The 17861-nt window shown below is 49.0% G+C and overlaps 6 non-coding genes across 6 annotated transcripts; all 6 read left to right on the top strand.

Moving 5' to 3' along the window:
- The first annotated feature begins 13925 nt into the window (after positions 1-13925).
- On the top strand, positions 13926-13998 carry TRNAM-CAU (transfer RNA methionine (anticodon CAU)). The gene has a single exon. It is a non-coding gene; the product is annotated as a tRNA-Met (tRNA).
- Positions 13999-16378: 2380 nt separating this feature from the next.
- Positions 16379-16451, top strand: TRNAL-CAA (transfer RNA leucine (anticodon CAA)). The gene has a single exon. It is a non-coding gene; the product is annotated as a tRNA-Leu (tRNA).
- Positions 16452-17188: 737 nt separating this feature from the next.
- Positions 17189-17261, top strand: TRNAV-CAC (transfer RNA valine (anticodon CAC)). Its single transcript has one exon. It is a non-coding gene; the product is annotated as a tRNA-Val (tRNA).
- Positions 17262-17356: 95 nt separating this feature from the next.
- On the top strand, positions 17357-17429 carry TRNAV-CAC (transfer RNA valine (anticodon CAC)). The gene has a single exon. It is a non-coding gene; the product is annotated as a tRNA-Val (tRNA).
- Positions 17430-17526: 97 nt separating this feature from the next.
- Positions 17527-17600, top strand: TRNAV-CAC (transfer RNA valine (anticodon CAC)). Its single transcript has one exon. It is a non-coding gene; the product is annotated as a tRNA-Val (tRNA).
- Positions 17601-17696: 96 nt separating this feature from the next.
- Positions 17697-17770, top strand: TRNAV-CAC (transfer RNA valine (anticodon CAC)). Its single transcript has one exon. It is a non-coding gene; the product is annotated as a tRNA-Val (tRNA).
- Positions 17771-17861: the final 91 nt, after the last annotated feature.

The raw sequence follows: 17861 nt of genomic DNA, 5'->3' as shown, positions 1-17861 counted from the left end.
ACAGGATGTTAGAGACTACTGTGCGAAGTGTCATTCCTGTCTCGAAAGAAAAACACCCAAGGGACGAAGACCAGCTCCAATTCAGCCGTTCCCTGAGGTTTCGGCTCCCTTCGAGCGGACAGGTATGGACATAATGGGCCCATTGCCCACGACCACTTCCGGAAACAAGTACATTTTAGTATTTGTCGATCACCTTTCAAAATACGCGGAAGCGGTAGCACTCCCAGATCAGAAGGCAGACACGGTTGCAAGAGCATTTGTCGAACAGATCTTGCTCCGACATGGACCCCCGAGGCAACTCTTGACAGATCGGGGAACGAACTTCGTGTCGCAGCTAATGAGGAGAGTTTGCGAGCTGCTTAAGATCGCTAAGAAGCAGACAACACCGTACCCTCCGGCTTGCAACGGCGCGGTGGAGCGACTGAACCAAACCGTGGCCGGGTTCCTGTCGCATTTTGTTTCGCGCGACCAGCGGGACTGGGACTTGTGGCTCCCGTATGCAATGTTTGCCTACAATTCCGCAGCACACGAGAGCACGGGTGAATCGCCATTCTTTCTTCTCTACGGCCGAGACCCGGACCAGCCTAGTGAAGTGCCGGAGGGCCCCCGTCGTGTCCCATACGCTTCACTGGACGACTATAAGGTTGAGCTAGAATCGCGCTTGCAAGTGGCGAGGGACATCGCAAAGGAGGCCTTAAAGAAAGCGGCGAAGCGCAGGAAGGAGGTGCACGATCGCAGTGCTAGAGACGCGCCGTTTGATGTGGGGGACAGCGTGTACATTGAAAACTGCCAAAGGCAGATTGGGCTAGCTCGTAAGTTCCAGACGAAGTGGAGAGGACCGTGCGAGGTTGTCGAGAAGCTTTCTCCGGTAAACTTCAGAGTCCGAGACGTGAACCGGCGCTTGATAAGGATACACGCAAATCGCCTCAAGTCGGCACCGGCTCAGTATTCACGAAATGAGGAAAGGGAAAGCGCGGATTTTGATGGGGACAGAAGTGAAGCGGAGCGCGCAGATAGTTCGCAAGAAACGCCCTCTCCTGCATTTGTTCGGCAGGTGCCAGAGGTGACGGCCGGAATGCCACCGGATTTACTTCATGCATTGCTAGAAGAAGAAGAAGCGCGCGAGGTTGCCGCGCAGATAACGCTAGGAGAGGCTCCTGCCACGAGCCCTCGTGAGTCCCAAAGCAGACAAAGGGTCACAGACTTACTTAGTATGACTCATGAAGGCCGATATCCGCTGCGAAATCGGAAAGCTAAGTCGGACTAATGGCGTAAACAGAGCGGAGTTGGGAACTGGTTAGAATTGTGTAATGCCGCAGCTCATAACATTGCTATATGCGTATGTGTTAAGTTATCGGAGTTGGTAGGTAAACCTTTCTGTCATTAACTAACACCTTCACAGGATAGCATGCGAGCGCATGCAGAACCTGCCCTACTTCCTTTCGTTATCTATATTTTTGTCTGTGCCGTGATCGTGCTAGAAGTGGGAGCTCCTTTGTAACTGTGGTAAATTAATTTCGTCCAGTTTGGACTAGAAAGGAGAGGCTTGGGTGCTGAGTTTCATGTTTATCTGTAAAAGAAGATCAGTGCTGCCCCTGGAGACGCCAGTTATGTCAGCTGAGGCATATGGTGTTGTGCAGTGGTGTTGAGTGCAGCGAAAAGAGTTTGTCGGACGCACTGTGCGAGGCGATTCAGAAAGACAAGGGGAGCTGCATGGACTCAAATGTTCGGAGAACATTCTTCTGGAGGGTGAGCGAGTGTGACGTTCCTTGTGTGTGCTACGAGGGTAGACGGAGCCCCAGGTGACAGCGGCATCATCAATTACCGAGCCATACTCGTTGAGAGTGAACGACCAGAACGAAGGGGCTTAAGCACAACCGGACCCCCTTTCATGTTTCTACTGTATATGGCTGCAAGCAACTTGAGTGGGATTGCTTTCGGGCCTGCCGCCATGGACCGCACGGAGACGACCAGAACGAAGGGGTTTAAGCACAACCGGACCCCCTTTCCATAGTGTCGGCACGAGACGAACGCCGCCGCCGCCGCGGAGAGACGGGCGTTATCTTCCCCAATTGCCATGGCCGTTCCAGGGGGGGCCTCGTTTCGGCGGGCCTGGCCCCGTGGCAAGACGGCGGGCATCATCAATCAACCCTCCCGAGCACATCCCAGGACAAGGGACCACTTTCCCGGCCTTTTAGTGACCTCGCGTTCCGGCCTTGAGGGGCGAGTGTCATTTGATGGAGAACGGAGGCCGGTGATCCGCGGAAACCGACAGCGGGCCAGAGCGCGCCTTAGCACAGCCAACGCTATGCGCTACCTCGACGACAACCTTCTTTCCCTCGGACTCAACACGTGAGGGGGCGCGACCATAAGTGCGGTGGTGTGTTTGTGCGCCCAAGTGAAAGCCCTAGGCCCCCCCCCCCAACTCCGGAGTGGGCGTCCTCACCCTAGGGAGTGTGGGGATAAGAGGATATAAAAATCGACAAGTAGTACCGAAGAAGCACGCTCAGGACGACATCGTTCGCCAAGGGGGCCTTCAGCGCCGAAGCCCGACGGCGTGCAGCTTCTGCCAGCAACCGTTCGAGCTCAACTCCGGAGCCCCTCCATCGTCACCATGAAGTCGTCGGCACGTAAGCTCGGACGCCCCAGCCTCGGATGTATAATCATAATCATGTGTAATTATTGAATATATCTGTTTGTTTAAACTGAGCCATACGGTGTCTCTTTGCCTCTCCGTCCCGTGTGGACCTGCGCATTATGGGGGGTCATCACATACTTCAGGCCACCGAGCGTGACGGACGTGTGATGACGGGCTCCGTAGGAGCGGCTTCAGCGGCGATGTCTGGCCGCGGTAACAGGTTTACTGATGAGTAAAATGCTTACCAGGTTGTTCTGCCAGGATTGCCTACAGGGCGTTTCGTTGTAAATAGTTTTTTTTGCACGCAGATATCAGAGCCCGCCCGTATCAGAGCCATCCCGGATTTCCGGGATGCCCTAGCTGAGCACGCGCTGCTCCCCGATACGCCCTGGGGGCGTATCGGATGAGCCACGTCTGGGCAGTCACTCTCAAGGATTCCGAAGCCGTAACGAAGATGTTGAGCGTCGGTGAAATGCTTGTGAAAGAAAGCCGCTGCCTGGTTATTGACCTGACCAATCAGGATGTGCGACTGAAGCTGCACTGGCTGCTGCACAACGTACCGGACGAATGCGTACGTGCTGCCTTCGCGTCGTACGGGAAAGTCACGGAAATCGCTCGAGAGCGTTGGCGAGTGCGGGGTGCGCTAGAAAAGGGCTCGACAACGCGGCTCGTCACACTAAAATTGAAAGCCGGAGTTAAGCTTGACGACTTGCCGCACCAGCTGAACGTTAGCGGTGACTTGACGCTGGTCGTCGTACCAGGCCGTCCCCCGTTGTGCCTACGCTGTCGCTATACAGGCCACATCCGAAAAGAGTGTCGAGTCCCACGTTGCGGAGCCTGCCGACGGTTCGGCCACGAAGACGGCCAATGTGCCCGCACTTATGCGAGCATTGCTGGCTCCGGGACCAGTGAAGACACGGCTGAGCATCTAATGGACGAGGCGGACGCGGAGGACGCGGCCCGTGAAACTGGGCAGCCAGCGACACGGGATGGACCTACGTTGACGCGCCTGACGAAGCAAGGGGCGGCGACGTCAACCGCAGTTGCGGCGGACGTACCAGTGCAGCGTGACCTTCCAACAGAACCCGTGAGCACGCAGAAGGAAGCGACGGGAGCTGTTGCTGAAAATCCCGATAACGTAGGACCGGACAACAGCGAGGCCATAGATTCCAGCCAGGAGGCCTCATAGCTGGGAAGCGCTCCCACGAGGAAAGCGTCGGTGAAAAGCCACAGGTAGGCGCTGGCGCTGACGAGCCACCTTCGAAATCCCCGGGAGTTCGGCGCTCGTCTTTGAAACCACGGCCCAACTCTGCGGCCGAGACACGGCAGGCGGGGAAGCCGCCGCCCTAGCGCAGCAATGTGTCTGGGTAAGTGTGTTCCTGTTTTCCGCGGTTGTGGGTGGAAGTACCAACCAGAGGTAGTTCCAAGGTCTGGAAAGGCCGGCGGAGGACTGCCTGGCGGTTTTCCCGGTGCCTGCAGACGGACTAATGGATTGGCGACGCCGCACAGAGCACACTAAGTCTAGAAGTGTTTCGTCTGTTATGGTGGGCACTGTACATCATATCTCAGCTATTCCTCACGTATGGCGATGAAGCTTGACACAGCTTCGCGCATAGAAACATTGAATGTGAGGGGTCTTGGTGCTCGTAGTCGCCAATGCCAACTTAATCGTCTTCTTGCTGACAATGCGCTGGACATCGTAGCTGTACAGGAGACGAAGATTGAAAGTGAGGAGTTTACTGGGCGTATGGTGTCCACCTTCAGTGCGTTCTTTAATGTCTGTGTTTGCCATTCTGTTGGCCCCTCGGGTGGGTGCGCCCTTTTTCTGCACAATAACTTAGGCATCAGTGTGGAGTCGATTTTTTCTTGTCCAAGTGGACGCCTTCTTGTAGTTGACTTTTCTTTTTCGAAGTTATACTGGCGCATTATATGCGTGTATTCACCGAACGTTGACTCGGAACGACAAGAATTTTTTAACAGATTGATGTCTTACATTGTTTGTGATAAAGTGCTGTTGCTTTTGGGCGATTTCAACTGTGTGTGTGCCGCTGGCGATCGAGTGAAGCGTCCGCCTGTGCGTGATAGGAGTGCACAATTATTAAACCCTTTGGTTAGTGACAACAGCTTAGAGGATATTGGTAGCATATTTACCTGCGGTAATAGACCGCTATACACACACTTTCAACGTGATAGCCATACCAGATTGGATAGAATTTATGCATCCGTTGAACTTGTGCCCCTTTGCACAGGTTACAAAGTTGAACCTGTGGCGTTTAGTGATCATTGTCTTGTGATAGGAAGTTTCGGTGTGAAAGAAAGGTGTACGCGCTTCAACTGGAATCTCTGGAAATTCAATGCCAAACTCTTAGAGGACGAGGGATTTTTAAAAGCCATCGTAAATGAAATGCAGAGGCTGCTCGAGGAGCGGCCCAGTCTTTTTGGCGTTCAGTGGGAAGACTTCAAAGAGTGGCTTAAAAGTAAAGTCATAGAAAAGAGTTGCTCGAACCGACACAAAGAAAAACAAGAAGAAAAAGCAGCGCGCGAGCAACTGCAGTTTTTAGTAAGCATGGAAAGCTCCGAGCCCGGGAGATATGCAAAAGATATAAGGGATGTGAAAAACCAGCTTGAAAGACTTGACAGTGAAAGGTATAAAGCAGCAGTTATACGCGCAAGGGCACAAAAAGTGTGGGCCGGTGAAACACCGAAAAAGCGAGCCTTAACAGATGAAAAGCGGTGCGCTAGACAGAAAGAAATCGGGCAGATAAGAAATGGTGCTGAAATGTCATGTGATGCCAATGTAATCCAGCGGTCATTTCAAAAGTACTTCAACGACCTTCTTGGCCAAGTAAGAGAGAGTGGTGATGCTTTCTCTTCAGACTTTTTGTCGTTCATGCCAAGACTTAAGGATGATGTAAAGGAGAGGCTTGAGGTACCTATAACTGAGAATGATATAGAATCTGCAATTGAGGACTTACAGACCGGTAAAGCTCCGGGACCTGATGAGCTGGGCGCCGAGTTTTACAAAACAGTTAAGCCCATAGTCGCTCAGTTACTGCTATGAGTGCTGGATGAGGCGTATGAACGTGAGCAAGTACCGCTGTCATTCACCACATCGCACATAGTGTTGATCCAAAAATCAGATGACCCAGAGAAGCGCTTGTTGGTGGGGTCCTATCGCCCGATAAGCCTCACCAACTTTGACTACAAAATATTCATGAAGGTCTTAGCTAGGAGATTCCAGATCGTAATAACAAAATTGGTTGGACCGCACCAGACTTGCGGAATTAAAGGACGCGGCATTGCCACGAATGTACACGTCGCACGTACTGTATTGGAATGCTGTGATGCGATGGGGGACCGCATTGCTATGATGCAGCTGGATTTGGCAAAAGCCTTTGATCGCGTGTCGCAAAATGTACTTTTTCACATACTGGAGCCCGGGAACGTTGGCCGCATTATCATAGAAGGCGTCAGAATGGCATATGCAAACTGTACCACACGCATTATTCTAAATGGCGACTTCACTTCACTTCAAATATTTATTCCAACATTACACCATACAGATATAATGTCGAGGATGGCAGGCAAAAAGCCTCCTGGAGGCTTGACCGGTCCTGCATCCTGGTGTACACTTGGCAGAGCAGCGGTGGCAGTCAGCTCATCAGAACACAAGAAGTGAATAAAGAAAGCCCAAAACAAAACATAGAAACATTCACAAATATGTATGAAGGAGAGACAGAGGTATTAAAGAAATAATAGACAAAAATATATTACATTTTATGCAGTATAGGAACGCATGAAGGCTTTAAAGTTTGACGGGTTCATGCTTAGAATGTCGATACCCATTTCAATTAGGGAATTCAACAACCTTGGTAAATTATTCTCAAGCATCTGTTTGCTATAATTAGTTCTGTATCTCGAAACATTCCATATTTCTGTGCGGCGTGTAGTGTAGGCAGGTAAATTCTGATGCAGGTTCGCGATTTTCACTAACGTAAAATTATGTTTCCTGCTGCTATAGTAAAAATCCCGCAGAAGTCTGTATGTGTAAATGTCGTGAATCTTTCTTATATTATACTTCTCGAAGAGTGGTTCAGTGTGTTCCGTAAAGGATACATTGGCAATAATACGTAGAGCCCTTTTCTGCATGATTAATATATTATTAAGATTTGATTGTGTCGTTGTACCCCATACTAAATGACCATAATTAATGTGCGAGGCAAACAAGGCATTATACAAAAGTATTTTAACAAAAGTAGGAAAAATGTGTCGATTGCGACTTGGCATACCAACCGTACTGCTTAGCTTCTTGAGGACTGAATCTGCATGCTCGTTCCATTGTAGGCTGCTGGAGAAGGTTACACCAAGAATTTTAATTGAGTTAACAACCTCAATTTGCATAGACTCGAACATTATATTATGGTACTGTGGGATTTCTTTTCCTTGAGTTCGGAAAATTACTGCTTTTGTTTTACTGCAATTAACCTGTAGGCAATTTTTTTTCGACCGAATCGAAAGTCTCCCGAGAAGTTCATTTGCCATTCTTATTAAGTCTGTGTAATTGCAGGACGATAAAAAAATACTCGTGTCATCTGCGTACATTATAAATTTTGCTTCTTGATAAACCGATACTATAGCATTAACATAAATGTTAAAAAGTAGCGGCCCGAGAATACTTCCCTGTGGTACACCTGAGATTATGCCCTTGGTTTGCGATTTGAATTCGCTTAATGAGACACATTGGTGCCTGTTTTTTGAGGTAGGAAGATAATAAAGCGAGTGGTGTGCCCCTTACGCCGTACCATTCTAGTTTATTGAGGAGAATATTGTGGTTGATATGGTCAAACGCCTGAGTGTAATCAACAAATATACCGAGAGTTAAAAGCTTGTTTTCAAAGTTTCTTAATATGTGCTCTTTCTGATATAAAAGCGCTAGTTCTGTGGACTTTTTTCTGAAATCCATACTGTGCTTCGGTTATAAGTTGGTGTTTACTGCAAAATGAAGACAGCCTATTGAGGATAATTTTCTCAAAACCTTTAGAAAAGATGGGGAGAATCGATATTGGACGGTAATTTTTTATATTCTGTTTGTCGCCTTTTTTAAAAATAGAAATTACTCTTGCGGTTTTCATTCTGTCGGGAAAAACCCCGCAAGAGATACACATGTTATAAATGTACACCAGTATAGGGGCGAGTTCATGTATGGCATATTTAACAGGCCGTATCTGTAGGTCGTCTATGTCGCAGCTGCGTGAACTTTTAAGGTTGAGATAAATGGAGCACACCTCATCACTGTCAGTTGGCGCGAAAAAAATGGAATTATTGTTTCTAGGTGCAGTGAGGTCATTGCTAGGACGAGCATTCTGATCAGTATCTTTTGTTACAAAGTACTGATTAAATGCATCAGCAAGCTCCCTGTCTCTCACTAAGCGTCCATTTAACGAAATCTCTTGTGGTTGTTCTCTCTTCTGTTTCCGTCCTGTAAGAGCATTTACCTTGTTCCACAGTTTATTCGTCTGTCCGGCACAGGATACAAATTCCTGAATATAATACGCGTCTCTTGCTATTCTTAACTCTTTATTTAACTTATTTCTGAAGGTCTTAAACAATTTGAGATGTGAGGGTTCTCGAGTTTTTAGAAATTTCGCCTACAACCTGTCTCGTTTTCTAATTTTCCTTAAAAGCTCATTGGCTACCCAAGGCTTCCGAATCTTTTTATTTATTTTTTGCTCTTTAGAGACAAAGTGTTTCTTGTATACTGTCACAAAGTGACTTATGAAGGTATCATAAGCCTCCTGTGCTGTATGTTGTAAAAACACGGTATCCCAGCAAGTACCTTGTATGTCGATGCGGAAAGCCTCTAGAGAGTTTTCAGTGATGCTTTGCAAGTTTATACATGCTTTCTTCGTATTCGGTGCTCTTTCGGGTGCTTTAACGGACATACATATTGGCATATGATCACCTATGCAGCAGCTTAGTACGGCACTGGACACACATGGCAGATCGTAGTTCGTGATAAAAAGGTCAAGTAAAGTAGCTGACGTGGAAGCTATCCTTGTTTCAGATTTTATAACATTCGCGTATCCATAGGATGCAAGTAGTCTTTCAAAGTCTAATGATTTGCGAGTAGCGCCTTTGATATCAATGTTGAAATCGCCGCCAATTATAACTCTCTGCCTATTCTGACTTGCAAAGACAAAAAATTTCTCAAGAATATTGAAGGATGCACTATGGTCTCCATCAGGGCGCCGATAACACGTAGCAAAAAGTAAACAATTGGCTTCAACACAGAGCATTTCGTAGTCATCGGTCACGGAACAGAAATCAGATAACAAATCAGTTTTCATAGAGTCATCTATCAACATTGCAACACCTCCGCCACGTCTTGATGTCCTGTTCAAATAAAATGTGTTTTTATTGGGCAATCTAAATACCTCAGAATCTTCATTATACCATGTCTCACTAAACATAACATCACAGTGTATGTTTATGCCAGCAAAGTAGGCCTCCAACTCTGGAATTTTCTTATTGAGTGACTGGACATTCATATGAACACAGCTCAGTCGTTTTGAACCCAAGTTATGAAGAGTGAACCACTGTTCTTTTGGTATAGATTGCAAGCTGTCCATAAGGAGAGAAAGTTTCAAAAAGCTACAAAGTGGAAAGGACGTCTACGAATGTAGAGCGTCTAGGTCACTTTCACATTTGATCACTGTGGCTGTTTCACCTGGAGCCCTGCGCACGAGAACCTTGCCGCCTGTGTGCCACACAAATTTGTAGTCTGCTCCTTTCGCCCATTCTTTAGCGAATGTAAGCAGCTTCTTAGACCGAGACGTCATATTTTCACAGATGTACCGCTTCTCGTCAGGTCCATTCAAAGCTTTCCTTTTAGCCATGAAAGCATTCTTAAGTTCTTGGCGAGCACAGCGCATTATAATCCCTGGCGTGTTTCCGGGTTTTGCTGGCAGTTTGTGGAGTGCTACCACGTCCTCTCTAGTTAGAACATTTAGGTTTAGTTCTTTCGCCAGGTCATTCACTTTCTCAAAAAGATCTTCGCCCTTCATTTCAGCAACACCGTGGATCTCGATGTTGAGGCTTCTGCTACGCCACTCAAGTGCATCTATGTCTGTCTCAAGCTGCACTAGCTGCTTAGTGGCTCCGGATTTCTCAATGCTCTCGACTTCGCGCCTAATATCTTTGAGTTCTTTTTCTTGGCGGTCCTGACGTTGCCGTATGGCATCAAAGCGGTCTGAGAGTAGCTGGATAGACTCTTCTATGCCGTTTACCTTGGTCGGTAATTCAAGCAGCGTGTTTATTTCCGGTCCATCTCTACAAGTTTAGCCACCACTTCACTATCGGATGTCCTCGTATGTGGACTCCTGGTGTTTCCTGTTTTACAAACTTCACACTTCCAAGACTTCTTAGCAAGCCTTTTAGACTGAAACTGCTGCTCAGTGACGCCAGACCACGTTCCTACATGAAATAAAAATTCACACTCTCCGCAGGTCAATGCAAAACCATCATCACTCACTGCACACCGACAGATGTTACACCGCTCCATCATAAGCAAACGACAATGGTAGATAAGAATACTGCCTCGGCCTAGGGCGCTCTCAAACGTGCGTATCGCGTTTACATTGTCAGCAACCCATCACACCGGCAGCAAACGGCGGAGAGCCTATACACAGTGCAAGCGGCACTGAACAACAATTACTAACCTGGGACAGTACAGAAAGAAGTATTCAGCAGGCTGCGTGTGATCCGCTCCGCCGCTGCTGCCAAAGTGAGAGGAACCGCCCCCGCCGTTTCCGTAGCGTAGCTTGCAGATAACAGCAGCGCTTGCGCAGAATCGTTGCAGCGATGTGGCCAGCAGCGATGTGGCGCGTGTTTCAAAACGTTGGCTCCGCCAGGCCGTCGAAGAGTGCCGGGTACAGAACTTCTGCCGCACCTCGGGAGGCTCACAGTTCCGCTGCGTATTCCGTTAGAGCGCGATAACCTGGGACAGTACAGAAAGAAGTATTCAGCAGGCTGCGTGTGATCCGCTCCGCCGCTGCTGCCAAAGTGAGAGGAACCGCCCCCGCCGTTTCCGTAGCGTAGCTTGCAGATAACAGCAGCGCTTGCGCAGAATCGTTGCAGCGATGTGGCCAGCAGCGATGTGGCGCGTGTTTCAAAACGTTGGCTCCGCCAGGCCGTCGAAGAGTGCCGGGTACAGAACTTCTGCAGCACCTCGGGAGGCTCACAGTTCCGCTGCGTATTCCGGGAGAGCGCGATAACCTGGGACAGTACAGAAAGAAGTATTCAGCAGGCTGCGTGTGATCCGCTCCGCCGCTGCTGCCAAAGTGAGAGGAACCGCCCCCGCCGTTTCCGTAGCGTAGCTTGCAGATAACAGCAGCGCTTGCGCAGAATCGTTGCAGCGATGTGGCCAGCAGCGATGTGGCGCGTGTTTCAAAACGTTGGCTCCGCCAGGCCGTCGAAGAGTGCCGGGTACAGAACTTCTGCAGCACCTCGGGAGGCTCACAGTTCCGCTGCGTATTCCGGGAGAGCGCGATAACCTGGGACAGTACAGAAAGAAGTATTCAGCAGGCTGCGTGTGATCCGCTCCGCCGCTGCTGCCAAAGTGAGAGGAACCGCCCCCGCCGTTTCCGTAGCGTAGCTTGCAGATAACAGCAGCGCTTGCGCAGAATCGTTGCAGCGATGTGGCCAGCAGCGATGTGGCGCGTGTTTCAAAACGTTGGCTCCGCCAGGCCGTCGAAGAGTGCCGGGTACAGAACTTCTGCCGCACCTCGGGAGGCTCACAGTTCCGCTGCGTATTCCGTTAGAGCGCGATAACCTGGGACAGTACAGAAAGAAGTATTCAGCAGGCTGCGTGTGATCCGCTCCGCCGCTGCTGCCAAAGTGAGAGGAACCGCCCCCGCCGTTTCCGTAGCGTAGCTTGCAGATAACAGCAGCGCTTGCGCAGAATCGTTGCAGCGATGTGGCCAGCAGCGATGTGGCGCGTGTTTCAAAACGTTGGCTCCGCCAGGCCGTCGAAGAGTGCCGGGTACAGAACTTCTGCCGCACCTCGGGAGGCTCACAGTTCCGCTGCGTATTCCGTTAGAGCGCGATAACCTGGGACAGTACAGAAAGAAGTATTCAGCAGGCTGCGTGTGATCCGCTCCGCCGCTGCTGCCAAAGTGAGAGGAACCGCCCCCGCCGTTTCCGTAGCGTAGCTTGCAGATAACAGCAGCGCTTGCGCAGAATCGTTGCAGCGATGTGGCCAGCAGCGATGTGGCGCGTGTTTCAAAACATTGGCTCCGCCAGGCCGTCGAAGAGTGCCGGGTACAGAACTTCTGCAGCACCTCGGGAGGCTCACAGTTCCGCTGCGTATTCCGGGAGAGCGCGATAACCTCGGACAGTACAGAAAGAAGTATTCAGCAGGCTGCGTGTGATCCGCTCCGCCGCTGCTGCCAAAGTGAGAGGAACCGCCACCGCCGTTTCCGTAGCGTAGCTTGCAGATAACAGCAGCGCTTGCGCAGAATCGTTGCAGCGATGTGGCCAGCAGCGATGTGGCGCGTGTTTCAAAACGTTGGCTCCGCCAGGCCGTTGAAGAGTGCCGGGTACAGAACTTCTGCAGCACCTCGGGAAGCTCACAGTTCCGCTGCGTATTCCGGGAGAGCGCGATAACCTGGGACCGTACAGAAAGAAGTATTCAGCAGGCTGCGTGTTATCCGCTCCGCCGCTGCTGATAGGCTCACAGATAGGCTAATAGTCCGTTCGTCTGTAGGGCAGGGATGCCCGCTTTCGCCCCTTTTGTTTGCGGCATACCTAGAGCCACTATGTTTAGCTATTGCCAAAAGTGACCGCATCTCAGGCTTTCGATTGCAGTCGGCACATGTCAAAATTCTCGCTTACGCGGACGATATCGCAGTCTTCTGTTCCAATCGAGACAGTATTACTGAAGTGATCAGTATCGTTGATAAATTTTGTAAGCAAACAGGGTGTATGCTAAACTGGGACAAGAGCTCTGGATTTTGGCACGGTGACTGGGAAACGAGGCCTGATCACTCCTCCCGGCTGCGATGGTCTTGCCTGCCAACGCAATATGTCGGCGTCCCCCTTAACTGTTATCGAGACGCAAGTGAAAGTTGGAACGAGCAATGCTGAAGGGCGAGGGAGAAAGCAGATGCGTGGCAAGGGAGGCAGTTATCAATGTTTTCACGCGCCTCCATCTGCAACCTTTTCCTTGTTTCGAAAATGTGGTACATGATGAATATTCTGTGTGCGAGTCGGGCCAGCATTCAAAAGATGCGTCGCGTGTTTGCTGTGTATATTTGGGCGTCAAGCTGGGAGAGAACTAGCCGTACCAATTTGTTTCTTTCGGTTAAACGAGGAGGGCTCGGCCTCGTGCACCTATTCTTGCGCCAAGTTGTGTCGCTTTTATCTTTCTCCGAGATCAAAGGGATCCTTTTCTGCGGACTGTTATCCAAGTAAGGTTGCAGAGACTCCTCCCAGAAATCGTTGTCTCATGCTGTGAAGGTGTGTGCGGTGCTGTCAATGGGTACATGCGAGAAGTTGTACTTTCTTTTCGACTACTGTACGCGCGTTTTTCAATTGAGTACTTGTGTAATGTTTCCAAAAAAAGAGTTGTATAAGAATCTTGTGGAAACAATGCTGCCGATTCCCATTTATCGTTTACCGCACCGTGGAGGCACAGGACAATACGTCTTAAAACGAATTAAAAGAATGCCGGTTAAACCAACCGTAAAAACATTCTTCTTTAATTTACATTGCAACACACTTCCTGTTAAGACGTGGCTGCATGAAAAGGGGATTTTCGTCCCATGGACGACACACTGCCTACTATGCAAAAATCCTGAAACGGTGGAGCACGTGTTTCTTGAATGTTGGGACCCAATTTTTCATTGGGATGTCCTCCAACGAACCGTGAAAAAAGATTTTCCCCTGGATCCATACGGCATCAGGTTTTTGCCGATCACAAACGAAGGAGGAGTGCCATATGATTTAATCATGCTCTTGGGCCTCCACAGCCTTTGGAGGACACGAATGCAAGTGCGACATGCCGATGTCAATGTCCGTTCGGTCCGAGAAAACTTTATTGAAAGTGTTGTGAGCCTAAGAGAAGTGTATCGTGCGCGAGCTGAACATCCCTAATGGACCTCTGTTCTGGACGACTTAGTTGTCTTGAGAAGATTTTAACCTCTCCCGTGTCAGCCAAGTAGGCTGCTGCTGTTTTTATCATTTCTACTTTTGTTGTAGCATGTAAGAATCGGCAATAAAGAAAAAAAAAGCCTCGGTAGCGCAGCAGGCAGCGCGTCAGTCTCATAATCTGAAGGTCGTGATTTCGATCCTCACCCGGGGCAAGGCGGAGTTTTTTTTTATTTCATTCTCCCCTAATCCAGCGTTGCTAACGCTGGGGGACAGCGTGTGGGTTGGCCGTTACGAAGTAGGCGTCCACCCTAGGCTTGGACCCATTGCAACAGATTTTCATCCGCCTCGGTAGCGCAGTTCCACTGTACCTGATGGATTAAGTGCGGCTTTTTACAAAGAATATAAACACGAAATAGTGCCAGTACTGACAGCAGTGTATAATAAAGCCTACAAAGTAAATGAATTGCCTCCGTCTTACGGTACATCCCACAAAGTATTAATTCCTAAATAAGATGAAGCAGAAAAGTTACAACAGGTCACAGCATATCGCCCTATCGCACTCACAAACGTAGATTATAAAGTTTTCATGAAGATTTTAGCCCGTAGACTGCAGTCAGTTAATCAAGATATAGTCGGTCCTCATCAGACGTGTGGGATCAAGGGACGCTCCATTGTTACCAATATTCATCGAGCGAGGTGTGTGCTTGAATGTTCTGATCATACAAATAGCGGTGTAGCAATACTTCAGCTTGATCTTGAAAAAGCATTTGATTGAGTTTCGCACGAAATCCGGTTCTGCATACTCGATCATGTAAATGCAGGGTCCATTATTCTCGAGGGAGTGGCCTTGGCGTACCGGAGCTGCACGACAAGAATAATCGTAAATAAGATTTGGGGGTCCCCATCGTCCTGCAGCGTTCGGTGCGCCAGGGTTGTCCCCTTAGCCCCCTTCTATTCTGCATTTACATCGAAGCGTTGTGTTTGAACATCATGAAAAATGAAAAAATTCGTGGCTTCCAGCTTCAGGCGGTAGAAGTTAAGCTGCAGGCCTATGCGGATGATGTGGCAGTGTTCACAGGCAGTAAAGTGAATTGGTCAAAGTCCCTGGGGTTTTGGCACGGAGAATGGCCAACGAAGCCCGAAAATTTTGCGAACATGTCCTGGGTGACGACCCCAGTGAAGTACTTGGGCGTCCCACTAGACGGTTATCGCGATAGCGAACCGTACTGGAGAGAACAGACGCAAGCCATGCGCGAAAAGGTTGAGAGGTGGAAAGGGCAACATCTGTCAATTTTCGCAAGGGCCACAGTGTGTAACCTGGTTTTTATGTCTAGGTTGTGGTACGTGATGCAAGTGTTGCATTGTGCAAGGATGAACTTAAAGAGATTGCGCCGGATCTTTGCCGTTTTTGAATGGGCTGCAGGCTGGGAACGATGCAGCCGGACGAATTTGTTTATGCGGGTCAAGGACGGTGGCCTCAGTCTGGGGCACTTATTTCTGCGGCAGGTCGTAAGCAGATTTTTTTTTTGTGCGTGATGTAAGGGATCCGTTCTTGCGCACTGTGTGCCAATTAAGGCTTGGAAATGCACTGCCGGATATTGTTGTCTCAACCGAAAATTTATCGGGACGTATTTTTGGTTACTTTAGAGAGGTTGTCGCGAGTGTTCGATACCTATCTGTTCGGTTTTCGTATGAGTATTTGTCTTCTGTTAGCAGGAAGAAGTTGTATAGGGATTAGTGCGATGTAGTTCTTCCACAACCTATGTACAGGGCCATATACAGTGGAGGCCTGGGACGCGACGTACTTAAGCGTGTGAAGGCGATGCAGGTGCCGCCAAGTGCAAAAACATTCTTCTTTAAGGTACATACCAGAACACTACCAGTAAAGAAATTTTTGGAGGGGAAGCATTTATTTCTACCTTGGGGATCACATTGTTTATTCTGTAAACAACCGGAGACAATAGACCGCGTTTTTTTGCATTGTTGGGAAGGGGTATACTTCTGGGACATCTTGCAGAGTACTTTAAAAAAGGAATTTCCGCTAGACTCTCATGGAATACGGTACTTGCCTGTAGAGAGTGAGGATGGGACACCATTCGACCTTATTATGCTAATGGGACTCCACTGTATTTGGCGCTCCAGAATGGCAGGATATCATTGCAATCCTGATGCACTGCCAGCCCGGATCTATTTTCAGGAGTGTATGTATAAGTATACTGAAATTCAGAAAATCGCTCCTGAAGCTCCCGAGTGGCTGGAAAGAGTAGAGCCATTGGTGGCGCTTGGAGAGTTTTGAGTTTTAATATGACGAAGCCACAACCCACAGGAGGATAGTGTTAAGTATTGTTCATTGTGCCCTGTAAATGTATTTGTGTATTCTGGTTCTTGCCGAAGTCAGGCAATAAAGAAAAAAAAAGAGTCCGTGGTGTAGCGGTTATCACGTGCGCCTCACACGCGCAAGGTCCCCGGTTCGACCCGGGGCGGAAACATTGGTTTTAGTTTTTTTTTTTTGCTCGGGTTCCCTGTGTATCAATTTTTGGCAGTCGTGGTCACAGTCTTAAGAACAAACAAGAAATCCCTGATTTCATCACCGTTTCCGTGGTGTAGCAGTTTTCACGTGCGCCTCAAACGCGCAAGGTCCCCGGTTCGACCCCGGGCGGAAACATTGGTTTCAGTTTTTTTTTTAGCTATGTGTTCCCTGCACATCAATTTTGGGCAGTCGCGGTCACAACCTCCAGAACAAGAAAGAAATTCTTGCTTTCATTCCCGTTTCAGCGGTACAGTTCACCGCACCGTGGAGGCCCTGGACAAGATGTCTTAAAACGTATTGAAAGGATGCCAGTTAGACCCTCAGTTGAAACTTTCTTTTTTAAACTACATTCCAACACACAGCCAGTTAAAACTTGGTTGCATGAAAAAGGTATTTTCGTTCCTTGGACAACAAACTGCCTTCTTTGCAAGAAGCCTGAAACAATAGAGCACGTCTTTCTGGACTGTTGGGACCCAATCTTTCATTAGGGCGTCCTCCAGAGAACACTGAAAAAAGAACTTCCTTTAGTCCCATATGGCATACGGCTTCTACCAGTTGAGAGTGAGGGCATTCCTTTGAATTTATTCATGCTCCTGGGCCTCCACAGGCTGTGGAAAACAAGGATGCAAGTTCGACATGCAGATCTCAATACACGTCCTGTGCGCAAAAACTTCATTGAAAGTGTGGTGCTCCTTAGAGAAGCATACAGGGCACTACCCGATCCACCTGAGTGGATTACCTCTCTAGAAGAAGTTGTATGTTTGAAGAGATTTTAAACCTTTCGTGATGGCCAACGTGTCGCTGTCGCGGTTTTAACATTTATGTGAAAATTGTTTTGTTTCCATGTCAGATTAGGCAACAAAGAAGAAAAAGTTTCCGTGGTGTAGCGGTTATCACGTGCGCCTCACACGCGCAAGGTCCCCGGTTCGACCCCGGGCGGAAACATTGGTTTTTTTTAGCTATGTGCACCCTGCGCATCAATTTTGGGCAGTCGCGGTCACAACCCCCCGAACAAACAAGAAATCCCTGGTTTCATTCCCGTTTCCGTGGTGTAGCGGTTATCACGTGCGCCTCACACGCGCAAGGTCCCCGCTTCGACCCCGGGCGGAAACATTGGTTTTTTTTTTAGCTATGTGCACCCTGCGCATCAATTTTGGGCAGTCGCGGTCACAACCCCCCGAACAAACATGAAATCCCTGGTTTCATTCCCGTTTCCGTGGTGTAGCGGTTGATCACGTGCGCCTCACACGCGCAAGGTCCCCGGTTCGACCCCGGGCGGAAACATTGGTTTTTTTTTAGCTATGTGCACCCTGCGCATCAATTTTGGGCAGTCGCGGTCACAACCCCCCGAACAAACAAGAAATCCCTGGTTTCATTCCCGTTTCCGTGGTGTAGCGGTTGATCACGTGCGCCTCACACGCGCAAGGTCCCCGGTTCGACCCCGGGCGGAAACATTGGTTTTTTTTTAGCTATGTGCACCCTGCGCATCAATTTTGGGCAGTCGCGGTCACAACCCCCCGAACAAACAAGAAATCCCTGGTTTCA

Source organism: Amblyomma americanum, chromosome 5 (genome assembly GCF_052857255.1).
Source record: "Amblyomma americanum isolate KBUSLIRL-KWMA chromosome 5, ASM5285725v1, whole genome shotgun sequence".
Lineage (NCBI taxonomy): Eukaryota > Metazoa > Arthropoda > Arachnida > Ixodida > Ixodidae > Amblyomma > Amblyomma americanum.
This window is presented reverse-complemented; position numbering and strand designations above follow the sequence as displayed.